The sequence below is a fragment of the Propithecus coquereli genome, unplaced genomic scaffold, assembly GCF_000956105.1.
Source record: "Propithecus coquereli isolate 6110/MARCELLA unplaced genomic scaffold, Pcoq_1.0 Scaffold218, whole genome shotgun sequence".
Classification (NCBI taxonomy): domain Eukaryota; kingdom Metazoa; phylum Chordata; class Mammalia; order Primates; family Indriidae; genus Propithecus; species Propithecus coquereli.
Window position 1 is genome coordinate 5,082,785 of NW_012146967.1, and position 7,225 is coordinate 5,090,009.

The following is a 7,225-nucleotide window of genomic DNA, read 5'->3' on the forward strand; positions in this document are numbered from 1 at the left end:
AAAAAAAAAAAAAAAAAACTGGATGTGAGACTAAACTTCCAGACTGCACCTGTTCGTGCTTGAAAGAGACAAGAAAATTAGCAAAACTGCCCGAGATGGGAGGCTGGGCGTGGTCAGAGGCAGTGATTGGAGAAAAGGAAACTATATGGCATCCAGGTTTGTTGTGGCTTTGAATCTTGCAGCCTGGGGAGGGAGCTATGGAGAGACGCACTGCTCTGCCTGTGAGAGGGACGAGACGCACACAGTGCCATCTGGAAGAGGGGGACAAGAGCACAGAGACAAGACACGGGAAAGGGAGGAGAGAAGGGGGCAGGAGAGGCTGAGCCACGGCTGCCTGGCCAAGGGTCAGGAGGATCCGAGATGGACGGCTGGAGTGGGGGAGGGGAGGGGAAGGACAGATGCTGTGTCCAGTTGTTTTCTGGGTGGTGTCTGATGTCACCCCGCTCTGTGACCCCAAGATCTTTAATTAATACTCCGCGCACAAATATTTGTCCAGAGGAGGGCTTTGTGGAAATGGAGAAGGGGTGAGTTTCACATCTGAGTCAGCACAGCACACAGCGAAATACTCAGGAAGAAGCTGGCGGCAGGGCAGGGGAAGTGGGGAGAACGCGGCACCAGGGATTGCCCAAGTCTTCGGAAGGACCTGGGACCTTTACTGGACGTGAAGTTAGGGGATTAAAACATCATTCTGCCCTCCCCAGAGTGTCTTCCTCACATGTAGCCGAAATACATTTTGAAGGACAAATCTGATAGTGTCTTACAATATCTGCACCCCCAGACCCCAACACACATACCTAAAACCATTCCCTTGCTCTCAGGGTAAAGACCCACCTCCTGGCCTGGCCTCCGAGGCCCCTGAAGTCTGGCCCCTGCCACATCCGAGACTCTCTGCACTCCCTGCATTCCAGACACATGGGCTGTCGTTCATACCTCAAAAGTTTCATGTCCTGACCACAGGGCCTTTGTATGTGCTGTTCCTATAGAATATCCTCCCCTGCTCCCCCACCACCTGTTAACTCATTCATCCTCAGGACTCAGTGGATGTGTCACCTCCTCAGACAAGCCACTCCTAACCTCCTGACCGGTCATTCATCCCTCTCGGAACTCACCTCCGTGATTGCGCTGGCCAAGAGGAATGGGGCAGCCACGAGATGGCTTAGCATCTACACCTCAGACCAATCACAACTCCTCTCCGGAGGGCGCACCTTCCCCGGATGTACGATTCCATCCAGATCCTGAACAAGCTGGGGGTCTGTCATTGAGGGGGAGAGGAATGGCCACTGAGTCTGCCACATGAGCACACACTGTACACGCTCCAGCTCGCCTCACCCGCAGAGGAGGAAGGGGCTGTCGGGCATTTCTGGAAGGTGACGAGCAAGAGCAAGAATGAACTCACCATGTCTGGGCGCTGGTGCCAGCCTGGCCCGGTGAGATGAGAGGCGTGTGGGGTGTGAGGGAGCCGCATTTCCAGACAGCTTGGTTTTAACACAGGTTACTGCAGGTCAAATCACGTCCCCTGGGAGACACACACACACACACACACACACACACACACACACACACACACACACAGTTAGCGATACATAAGGCTTTTTGTCTCACCCTCCAGCAGAAACCTGGTAGAGACTTGCACAGCGTCATGGACTCATGGTGCCATTCCAGCCAACCACATCTCGTGTCCAGTCTTTGCTCGCATACCTCCAGTGACAGGGCACTCACCACCTCCCACAGGAGCCATCTCACCTGGCCAACCCCCCAACACTGACCCATAAATTAAGCTGTAAAGTCTAGTTGGCATATTGTTTAATGGGTACAGAGATTCGGTTTGGGATAATGGGGTAATTCTGGAGACGGACGCTCGTAATGATTGCACAATAGACTGAATGTACTTCATGCTACTGAATGTACATTTAAAATTATCAAGATGATGAATTTTATGTGGTGTGCATTTTACCACAATTTAAGGAAAAAAGCACCATCTCTGGGCTTCATAATTTACAAGCTGTGTGGTTTTGAGCAGGTGACTTTAAAAAAATTGAATTGGCAGTTAAGGCAAACTCTTAGGCCTGCCTCATCCCTTGGGTCCTGATTTGCTTTGGTTCAGTCTTGTCTCCCCAGCTCAGAAATCTGGGCCGAGTATCTCCAGCTTCACACCCTGCCTGTGTTCCCTGTAGGGCTGTGGCTGCTGCCACCCTCCCCTGCTGCGAGCCCCCGTGCTAGGCTCTGAGGACACAGAGTGAGTCCTGGCCCTTCCCTTCCCAGACACAGGGAACAGTCGGGGGAAGCGGATTATTTACGTGTTTATTTAGTGGGAACCTACAGGGCTCCAGGCTCCGTGAATGCCATCCCTGCTGCTAACCTCCCACACACGGGGCCATGATGACTCGCGTCCCCAGGAGCCCTCCCTTGGGTGGAATGACAACAGCGCAGGATGACACTGGTCCCTGAGCTCCGGGCACAAACAGAATGTGTGTGGGGTGGACCCAGTGTCCTCCCAGGAATGTCAGTGACACGGGGCAGCATGAGCAGCACGTGCCAGAGGAGAGGAGGCAGAGTGATCCCGCCGGACCCCGCCCGGATCAACCTACCCAACCCCGGCAATCACAGGTGCCCAAGCAGTAGAGAAGCAGCCCGACAAGCAGGACGGAAGGGAAACCCCAGCTCACCCGGAGGAGTCACGTGGCAGCCCGTGGGCCGTATCAAGTCTTGTGGAGGGATTTCTTAAAAATTAAGTCTATAGCAATGTTTAAAAATTGAAAAATTGCTACTTTCTCATTAGAAATAGTAATAAAAGAGGATGCCGGAGGAGAGCTGTGCTGCCCCTTTAGATGGGCACACGCGCTGCCCACCCCCGCAGCTTTACCACTCACTGCCCCGCAGCCCTGGGGCCTCCGAGTCTGGGATTTCTGACCTAATCCAACGTCCCCGTGTCACACACGAGCTCCATGAGGCCCACTGAGGGCAAGTGACTGTCCCATGATCACACAGCTAGTAACTTAGTAACTCTAGAAAGATCTAGAATCTCAGAGGGGCCACCCAGCACCCATTCAAATCCTCCAAACCAGAGTGGACGGCCTGTTGGCCACTCCGGAGGGCCCCTCTGCTCACTGGTCATCTCCCTTTCGGGGGCACAGAGATAACGTGCCACAATCCCAGGGTGTGACCCTTGCCCCCCCTGGCTGAACCCCAGCTCCACCTGTCCTCGCCAGCCTGGCCAGCCCTGCTTCTTCCCCCGTAACGGGGTTGTAGTGGGTCAGGAAGAACTGAGATCCCCAGGGGTACGTTTTAGGAGACAGCGGCTGGCCTGTTTCCTGACCAGGGGTGCAAGCTGTAAGGCATTGGGGGAGGAGTGTGGGGAGGGGCTGGCCAGGGCAGGGGCGGAGGAGGAGGAGGAGGAGGAGGAGGAGGAGGGAGAGGGGCAGCCTCCAGGGTAAGAATTGGAAATGACAGCTGTTGTCAGGGCAGGCTGGGAACCACCCCTCCTCTCGGCGGCCCCGGACAGCAAAGCAGATCACAGCCACGTCCACGGAGGGCTGGCGGAGGCACTTTGCCCGTCCCAAATCAGAGGGAAAGAGCTTCGGAGGGTCCCACTGGCTGGCCGTGGAACGTGACACCACCCCTCCACACTCGAATCACCACTCCCCACTAACCACACAGCGTGGCAGGCACTGTCGCAGCACTGGCCAAAGGTCGGCTTTTGAGGAGCTCGCACTGCAGTGAGTCAGTAGCCGCCACAGGCAGCCGCGTGTGCAGGAGAAATGAAATCAAGCCTGCGATGTACAAAGTACAGCGTCCGCACCCCAGAGCCGCCAGTAACAGAACAGCATCGTTACCATGACGGCGGAACATGCACTGAGCCCTTCGCGTTCTTCACGCGTGTGAGCTTGTGCTCGCTTCTTGTCCCAAGCCTGGGAGGGAGGCAGTCACATTATCCCCACTTTAGAGAAGAGAAGCCTGAGGCACAGAGGCTATATTTATTTTCTCAACATCAGACAGCTAAAGTGGCAGAGCTGGAGTCAAACCTAAGCTGGCCGCCTCCAGAGCCCGGCTGAGAGCTTGGCCGATTCGCTGACCTGTTCTGGCTGTTACTGATCATTCAACAGGAGTCCGCTCTCCCCTGGAAAAGAGGGGAGGGGTCTCTGACTGAGCACCGGCTGTGTACCACACACCGGACCAACCAAGCTCCTTCACTTATAATCTCATTTTTTTGTTGTCGTTTTTGTTTTTAAAACAGGGTCTCGCTCCGTTGCCCAGGCCAGAGAGTATGGCATCATCACAGCTCACTGCAACCTGGAACGCCTGTGCTCAAGCCATCCTCCTGCCTCAGCCTCCTGAGTAGCTGGGACTACAGATGCACACCACCACACCCGGCTAATTTTTCTTATTTTTTGTAGAGATGGGGTCTTGCTATGTTGCTCAGGCTGGTCTTGAACTCCTGGCCTCAAGCGATCCTCCCACTTTGGCCTCCCAGAGTGCTGGGATTACAGGCTTGAGCTACCACACCTGGCCCCATGATCTCATTTGACCCTGCAAAGTTAAGACTGTCATTCCCATTTTCCTGAAGAAGAAACTGAGGCTTGCAGAGCGAAAAGGTCACAGGGTAAATGGCAGAGTGTGGCACGCAGCTCTGTCTGGTGCCGAAGGCCAGGTGCTTTCCACCCATGCCCCAGACCACCTTCCCAGGCTGATGCTGCCTCCCCAGAAGGCTGGGCACAGTCTGGAATTTCTTCAGCGAGGACCCTTGGATCCTTGGACCTGGGACCCTCCCAGAGGGCCTTGGGAACAGCCATCTTCGGGGGGAGCCCTTGGAAGCCAAACACTCGCTTCCCAGTATTTGACGGTTGGCACAGTATGTCCACGGACATCGTCTCAGGCGGCCCTGACTGTCACAGGCAGTCCAAGAGCCAGAGGACACAGAGGCTCAGCCCAGCGCTCCGTCCATGGCGGAGCCCCCTCCATGTCCCACAGTAGAAACCAGCAGGGCGGAGAAGGGGGCTGTGGTCCCACCTCCGCCACCCGCTCCCTACGCCATCAGCAAGTCCCCTTTTCTCTCTAAGGCCTCAGTTTCCTCACCTGCACGATGAGGAGGCGGGCACTGGGGTGCCCTTGGGGAAGATTCACCCAGCCCTGCCGGGCCACCTGGGCAGCCGGGCAGGGTCTACACCACCCAGCCCAGGGGCCATTCACATGGTCCAGGCATGGACAGTGCCCCTGGGGCTGTGCAGCCCAGTGTCCCTGCGTCCTGCGCTCCTCAGAAGAGCCTGGGACACTCAAAGTTAGAGGCCACGTCTTTCCTCCTATGTGGGGCTCAGCTCAAGTTCAAGCTATGGGCCTGCCGCTGTCTTCCCCACTTCCGCCTCACTGCTGCTCACTCACTTCAGCACTGGGGAAGGGGGCAGGTGGCAGGGCCAAGGCACTTTTATTTGTGGATAATCATTAGTACAACAATTACTTTTTATTGACCAATTACAATGAGCCAGGCACAATGCTAAACATCTGACATGGGTACTTTCCTTTCACCCTCACACGAGCCTGAGCGGTAGGTACTATTTCATTATCCCCAGTTTACAGATAAGAAAACTGAGGCCCAGGACATTAAGAGACTTGCCCAGGTCACACAGCTCATTACTAATGCCAAGTCTAGGGATGTTTTTAACCACCAGGCTTCATAAGGAAGGAACAGTATGGTTTTATTTATAGATGCCATTTCCTTTTGCGTAGTGACGGTCCCCTACTTCACACAAAGGCACTTTTCCTGTCCGGCGTCATAGTCAGGAGCCCAGGCAAATAAAAAACCCGGTCTTGAAATGCATCAAAACTCTGCCTCCAAACTAGCCAGGCATGGTGGCGCATGCCTGTAATCCCAGCTACTCGGGAGGCTGAGGCAGTAGGATCGCTTGAGCCCAGGAGTGTGAGGTTGCTGTGAGCTAGGCTGACGCCATGGCACTCATTCTAGCCCGGGCAACACAGTGAGACTCTGTCTCAAAAAAAAAAAAAAAACTCTGCCTCCCACTTGCCAGGCCTTGGTCTCCTCACCTCCGGTGTGAGAGCCTTTAACATCACTATATAGCGCTCTTGTCAAAAACGTTTACCCAGAATAGAACCTTGAGGAAAATGACAAATCTAGAACATGGGACACTTTCAAGGCAACTGACCTGTCTCTGCAAAACAGTTCTTCAAGAATCAACGTCGTGAAAGACACCAAAAACACAGGACAACCAAAAGCGAGGCAGGAGCCTTGATGGGATGTGGATGGGGGAAGGGCAGCCTCTAAAGAACCGTTCTGGAGAAAGCTGGGGAATGTGAACGTGGACCCGCATGGAAGGGCCGTGCGTGGTCTCCCCGGCGTGGAACAATAACGTGGACTGTGCCCTCGCTCTCAGGGGCGAAGTGTATGATGTCTGCAACTTACTCCCAGATGGCTTTGGGAAAAAATAGATAAGACAGAGAAGAACAAAACAGCAAACTGTCAACCACGGGAGATGTGACCCGGTCCCGCAGAGCCCCTCCTGGTCTCAGAGTCCAGGACCCGGGTTAGGTGGCTGGGCTGCCAAACAAAGTCCCACAGCCTGGGCGGCTCAGACAGCAGCAACGTATTTCTCACGGTCCTGGAGGCTGGAAGTCTGAGAGCAAGGTGTCCCCAGAGTTGGTGTCTTCTGAGGCCTCTCTCCTCGGCTGGCAGGTGGCCGTCTTCTCCCTGTGTCCTCACACGGCCTCCCCTCTGTCCCTGTCTGTGCCCTCACCTCCTTTTCTTATGAGGACACCAGTCCTACTGGATTGGGGTTCACCCTAATGACCTCATTTTAACTTAATCACCGCTTTGAAGTCTCTGATACGATCTCCAAATAGTCCAAAGTACTGGAGGTTAGGGTTTGAACAGATGAATTTTGAGGCGACAATTCTGCCATGACAGCCTCTGAGGCTACCTTCGGCTTCCCCCACCCCTGAGCTCCACGGGGACACAGAGAGGCCCCTCGGCCAACTCCATTTCTCTTCCCTGAGGCTGAGCTGGGGCGGGAGGAGGAGGGAGAGGGAGGGAGAGGGAGGGAGAGAAAGGGAAAGGGAGGGAGAGGGAGGGAGAGGGAGGGAGAGGTCTTCCTCCACCTTCTCCTCTTCCATTCCTTGCCACCCCCCTACTCCTCCTCCCTGCCCCCACACCACTGCCTGCCAGCTGCTGGGGGCAGAGTCCTGCCAACTCACCTGTGAGGAGGCTCCTCCTTGCCTC